Below are 7,235 nucleotides of genomic sequence, written 5' to 3'. Positions count from 1 at the left end.
GTATGGTTTGGATATAAGTAAAGTTCCACCTACACTTGTCTTTACTTGCAATTTAATTTAATTTGTTTATTTAAAAAGTGTGGCTAAATGTGGCTAGTATGTAGCGCTCTGCTTTATTCATTTAAAGCCTCCTAACACCTATTTTCATGACTCTACTCACTCCTGAGAAAAATGTGCCTGTGTCGCTGTGGTTTGTCTTTCTCCATCAGCCTCTTGTTTACTTCAGCCTTCATTTCTCACCAGACAGCGTAAAATCAGTGTGAGTTTATGGGCTAGGAGTGGCTGCCAGTTATAATATGTGGGGTCACTAAGAGCCATTGGGACTCAAGTACACATGTACCAGAAAACCCAATATAATGAGCCAGACAAGTGGCTGAAAACACAGAGCTGCAGAGTGGGGTGTTAAAATTACTCCAAAATTGGGTGAGTGCGGATTCTTTGTGTGCAAGTGGGGCATGCATGGGGGCTGAATGACATCACTCAAACCAGCTTCTGATTGAAAGGAGACTGAAGTGTTGTGGGTACAACTGAACCTGTTTTCCAATGAACCACGCGCTGCACAGAAAACACATCTGATTGTTATGAAAATCTAATGGAGCATGTACATGTGGTTAAAACACATAAAGACTTACTGAGAGTGCTGTTGATGGTTATGTGGTGACATTTCTACCTTTGTGTTATTGTCTAATTTACTGTAACTAAAATACTAATGTATCTACAAAAGAGCTGAATTCAATTTAACTGCTAACTAACTATATACAGGATTGTTACGAAAAGAACAGAAAAATGTCTGCAATGAAATGCCATTACTTAGCAACAGGAATGTGATGTTTCACCAGATATAATGTTATTTAAAGTTGTAATCTCGAAGATCTCAGTAGGGCGATAAATGGTCACTGCAGGAGCACACTAAACAGATATCCAGACGGTGTCGCATGTGTGACATCCACAGTTGGCTCCGCGTGTAACTCTTGATTTTGCTCACTGATGGTTTGCCTTCATCTGAGTGTTGAGTTCGTTTCATTTTCTTTGGATTTTCACTCATTTTTGAAGTTGTATCTGTAGTCATCCATCTTTTCTTTGTTTGTTTAGCCGGAGTAGTTTACTCGCAACACTTGCAGACATCTGAAAAGCAGCCGCAACCCTCTCTGGCAGACCAACCACTGCTGGGTGATGGAAAACGTGTCACTAACTGGGTGCTGCTTGTGATTTTTCCTGCAAAAGTCACACCAGACACCCAGTCTGTAATACTGCAAATGCAAAGGCTTTCATCGATGGGCCATAGGCTCAATCACCAATGTGTTACCTCATTCGGCGATAGATAGTGACTTAACAGACATTTATCTAAATAAAAATCTTTGAGATTATCATTTTAACCCACAGTTTACAATTTTTTTTTAACCTTACCTTATTTACACTTTATCATATATTTTAACATTATTTTCTCAGTACAGTCATTCTGAAACTGCCTTTTCTCTCTGCTAGGTACACACACCAGCATGTCTATCATCACATACTTGTTTATCCTGCAGCAGAGATTCTTCTCTGTTGCTCTTCCTCGGCGAGCTTGTTTTTTCCCCACTTGTCTGAACAGAGGGTGCGAGGATAAACAGAGGGCGTTGTATGATGTACAGACTGTAAATCCCTCTGAGACAAATTTGTGATAGGCTGTATAGAGAAAATTTACTTCACTTGACTGGACTATAATTCAAAACTGAATTCACCAACGGAAAGAAAATTGGCTTTAGTAGCGAACGGCTGACGTTTCACTGTTTTTGATAAGCATCGGCTGACAGCTTTGGTTCATGGTGAAAAGATGTATCTCCCATGACAAGACTGGAAAGAAACTGCCTTCCCCTCCAACACTCTTTCTCCCTTTTCCCCTTCCCCGTTCACACTCTCTCACATACACAACTGCCCTTCATTAGTCTCCATCGCTCGCTCTCTTTGTTTATTTCCCTCTCTTGCTCGCAGACACAAACACTGAATCCCTCTTCTTTACTACTACAGTCATGTTACCCTTGTGTGCATCACCAGCAGCTCAATATCTGTGCTGGGCCTCAGTGAAGCCTTACTGTATTATGGTAGGTCCCGTAGTCCCTCAGTCTACTAGTAACCCCATTAAACCTACATTGATCATCCTCATTCCAGGCCCAGGTTCCTTTAACATGGCCGGGGCATCATTAATAATGCTCCGTACAGCAGCCATTTGACATTTCCTTTAATTATGCCTGTAATTTATTCATGCACTTGATCCTAGGAGCTTGTTGTGAAAAGCTTCCTCCAGGAATATTTTATCCCGCTCCTCTCGAGGCCCACGGATTAACCATCTTAATAGCAAACCCCTGAAGGTATTACTTCCTTTACTGTCTGTCTGGGAGTGCGCCTCCATGCGTGTGCGCACATGCACGCAATTGTGCTGTGTGTGTGTATGTGTGTGACGACAATGAGCATTGTGCCACGAATGTGTGTGTTAAGCTGCAAAAGTCATTAGGTCTTATTTCTCAACCATTCAGACGACTCAATGTAAATTCTCCTGTATTACCAGCTTGCCTAATTTTGGGCGAGCACAAAGAAAAGTGCAAATGGTTGCAAGATCTGTGCTTATCGCACAATGCAGCGACCCCCAATGTTTAACCCAGTTTTGCAGGGGAAAACATCACCGCTTAATTTGCTCACTCTGCAGGTCGTTAACAGACAGCGAAACACAGCAATTTCCCCACCCGAAAGTGGCGGAGGAAATCTCACATGCGCACACTTCAAAATGGGATTTAAGATGTTAATTATGATGTTTCTTGAGCACATAACATTGCTCAACTCCTGACTGCACACCTGACAGAAAATTCTTCAGACTGTGTGGGGGGAAAATGTGTGTGTTTGAAGACTGCAGCAGAGACTCTTATATGAAAGGAACACACACAGGTAAAAATGCAAGCCAATTTGTCTCTTTTAAATGGAAAGTAATTTGACAATTTGTCAATTTGTGCAGACAGGAGAAAGCAGTATGAAGCCTCTTTACTGTTTCATAAACATGTAACAGCTTTTGCTGCAAATATGTAAACCTACATCATTCTCTAAAACCATAAATCCTCTTGCTTTTCATACCCCTTTGCACTGTTGTATAATACATCTGAACATAAAAAACATCTCTCACCTACGAGCTTGTCAATCGTCTGCAGTTCACTTAAATATATCACACAGACGCTCTTAATGATGTTCTCTCTTTCTCTGTCTCATTTTAAATCAGCGAGTCTCCCATGTTGATTCTTTTTTTTTTTTTTTTTTCAAAATAACATTTCTGGTATCCTTAGTTCATTAGCCAGACTGTTTTCAACAGCCTGGCATAGAAGACTAATGGGCCAGCATACCTTTTATTGCATAGTGCAGTTCCGTGGCTGTGGAGGTCCATTACTTTGGAGGATCAAGAATTTACTCTCTACTGCTGCTGATAGGGAGGCCTTGCTCTGGGCTAATGAAGGGAAAGATCCACTTTGAGATAAATCCTCCTGTAGGTCAATAAAAATTTCACTTGGCTAAAGAAGAAGGCGAGCAGGAAGCAGCTTGTGGGGTCTGACATGGGGTGAGTCAGGGAAAATCAGCAGGGAAATGTGTCGTTCTGTCGGGCTGTGGCTATGCATATGCAAGGCTGTAAATACATATATTAATGTTGCAAACCTATAAGCACAGGTTGCATAAAAATGGTAAATGGTCTGCACCTCTATAATGTCTCTATTCTTCTAAGTACTGACACACATGGGAGCCATTTTGGATTCTGTATCTTGCCAGGAGGCACTTGCCAGGGACAAACAAATATTCCCATTATGGGACCACCCACAATACCAGCCGCCCAAATGAGATATGAGTTTATTGGGGCCTAGATATAAGTAAAATGTCAGTTCACACAGATTAATCAACTATTACTGTTGTTTTGAGGCCTTCATTACATGACATACATCTACATAAAGCCTTATATTGGATTTACATTGTGAGTCACTGTGTGCAGGAATTCAACAGTTATGGCTCACGAGGTGACTCGAGTCTGAGAGGAAGGGCAGGACAGCATTCATCGAGCATAAAGTGAACAAAAGGCTTTTTGCAGCAACAGATGGTGGCGTGAGCGAAAGGCTCTTCTTACTATATTAAACACAGTCATGCAGAGGGATGCTGGGGAGCATATAGTAGCCTTCTCCTTTGTAACAGGAAGCGCTGTGGTTTATTGGAAAGGTGGTCATAATCTGAGATCATAATTAACCCACGTTTACAATATCTCCGCTGTGCAACACAGGCTAATACTAATTATCTCCACCACAGATCCATTAATTATATCAAGGTTACTCAAGTAATTTATTGCAACAATGATTATATACTCTATTGATTGTAGTTAAATGCCACAGTAGCGCCTCTAAATGGCATTTCCCTTCCCTTTTACAAATAATGGGCGATATAAAGTAAAGACAAAAGGCTGCTGAAGCTCATAATGGTCAGTTGTGCGAGAGACTGTCAGAGGTTTTGATTCAACTCGATGGTCATTCAGAGGCTTTAGTTTGTAGTGTTATTAAGCAAATGCCAGGTTAAGTGTTTTAGAGTCGGCGTTTATGAGGGTCTACTTGTAACCAATGGCTGTCTTTGGTGTAGTAGTTGTCCTTTGTGTGGAGTTGAGTTATCAAGAGTTCCTTTTGCAGCATTTTATAATTTCTCTGTGTTTCTAACAGCTCCACCAGTAAAGTGACAAAACATAAAAAGGCAACTTCACACAAGGGAGTCATTCCGAGTCAGCTTTACTGTAACAGGGATCTGCGAAATCGCAGTTTACACTGAGTTTTCAAGGCAGCTTAAAGAGGTGCGCCAAGGCCAGAAGTCTCTTAATCTTAGCAGCAGTACATCACCCTCGCAGTAATTTGGGGTTTAGTGTCTTACTCAAGGGCTCTTTAGCAGTGTTTGTGGTCTGTAACAGCAGCCACGTTGCAGTTGATAGTGTGCAAATAAACTGGCCAGGAATCAACCCAACAGAGTATCCTACCGCACTTTGCTGACAGTCTGTATCACTTCCTCAAGGCCAACCTTGAAGTTTTGACAAGATTAAAAAATTGCACTGACGTCATCATCTCCTGATGCCTGTACGGCCACGGTAAAAGGGACCCTAAATCCTGAACTCTTAGTGCGCACTGAATTAGACTCACTGCCTGCAGCCTTGCACTGCTGAGCAGAAAACATTGCAAAAAGGAGCAGGTGGCAGCACACATTACTGCCCACGTCCTCATGCCAATCTGAACAGACATTTCCAGCGCTACTCATTTGGTTATAAATTCTGCCAATGGCTACGCATAAAGTGATAAGAGAATTAAAATTGCTTTAATGCTTTCGTTTCAGTCAGGACGGGGGGAGGGGAGGTGTTAAGTGTGGCAAATGATGGCAAGAGGAGATTTATAAAAGGAACAAGTTGCAATGTGTTAAGAATTTTTAGACAGGAAGTCTGTCCTGCGCTCGTGTTCATGGACACTTTATTTGACAACATGATGGCGATGCTCTGATTTAAATCGTGCTTTTAGACAACTGTAACTGTTTGTATCCATAAAGACTGACACGTCTCATGCACTGCATATTTATACTCACCTAGACATGTCTGATGTTTAGGTCGAGCAGCTGCTTCTATTTATTTTAGCTGCTATTAATATTTTAACTGTATAACTGTTGTGGGTGATGATACAAAGGTACTTTCAGCTGAATATTCATTACTTATAAATAATTTAGCTCTCATTTCACCAGCTTTCAATTGATTCATCGCGTGTGTGTGTGTGTGTGTGTGCGTGCATACATCTCAGTATTGTATATCGTTCTCAGAGTTGCCCTGTATTAGCTTGTCTGACATCTGCGATCAATAGAGCTACATAACCCACAAGGTCAGCCCAACGCACATGAGATTTTTTTTTCATTTAAGACGCTGCATAAATCTACAGAATAACAAATCACTGCACATTTCTTATTTTCTGTTCTTTTCTCCAAAGAAATTATCTCCACAAATCAGTGTTTTGATATTTATTCTAAAGACCCCCTCCAGCGAGAATCAAGTGTTTAACCTTGTAAACATCTCCATGTGGTGTTTTTTAATGTGCTACAAGACATTTCAGGGACAACATAAGCAGTCATCTCCATGGCTGGGCCTGTCTGCTTTTAAACTGCAGTGTACTAAGGACAGGCTGAACAACACGTTTTCAGATTGGCAGGTTTGAGACGTCACAAACCTAAGGAGCCAATCCCGTTAATGGACGGGGTGACGCTACGTACATCATTATGTGCAACCTATGGCAACCACTTCAGCGATTCACGAGCCAGCTGAAACCGTCATCGTCATTTTTGCAAACTCACTACTGACCACTAACATTAACGTTACTACTACTAATTACTACATTTCAAGCTAGCTAAGTTTCAACAAGCTGCCACTAAACGATGGCAGAGATGTGTTTTGTTTTCACGACAGAGGGGGCGGTTGTAAATTTGGATAATGGGCGGGGACTATGAAGATTCCGGGAGTTTTAATGAGGGAGAAGGAGGAGATGCCCTGGGAGAATTTGACAAGGTAATTAATTGTATTTTGCAGAAAAAACACACAAGACACAATTTATTATTTCAAGCACAGCATTTTGTATGTCTTACAAACATCACTGGAGCTGTTCTTTAATATCAACTTACAAGAATGTTATCCACTTAAGTTTATGCAGAAATCTTTCAGATATCGTGTAAGGGGCCAATGTAGTTTCAAACGAAACTCAGGGTCCTGGTAACATAAAAAAACCCACATTTAAATGGACAAAAATAATCTAATATTAGCAGAAAGAAGTGTTTGGAAAATTCCACAGCCTCAACCAAGTTGTGTAACCCAACAGGTGCTGCCTGGCCCCGCAGTGCGCCTCCTTAAATGAAATGTTTGCCTCCTTCATGAGAAAACGAGGCAGTTGGGAGTTGTGTTTGCTTTCATTTTGAGAGCATTAGAGGCTTATACGTGAGTGAACCCTGCAGTATAATGGAACAAACAACAGAGATGTCACCCGAGTGGGTTCTCTCCCATGCTTTCCCTCTCCAGAGGGGGCTCCTGCACATAAACACACATCATGGATGTTCAGCAAGCGTGCTGCCTGGTTGCTCCTGGCATTTGTTTTCACACATTGTTCTCGAGTGTTCAATGAAAAGATCTATCCTCGGTGATTGGGATTTGGATATATCAAGGTCCAAGGTGC

This window comes from Semicossyphus pulcher, unplaced genomic scaffold (genome assembly GCF_022749685.1).
Source record: "Semicossyphus pulcher isolate SPU_LCO1_2020_fin unplaced genomic scaffold, fSemPul1.0.p SCAF_13, whole genome shotgun sequence".
NCBI lineage: Eukaryota > Metazoa > Chordata > Actinopteri > Labriformes > Labridae > Semicossyphus > Semicossyphus pulcher.
The sequence above is the reverse complement of the archived record's forward strand: the minus strand, read 5'-3'. Positions refer to the sequence as shown.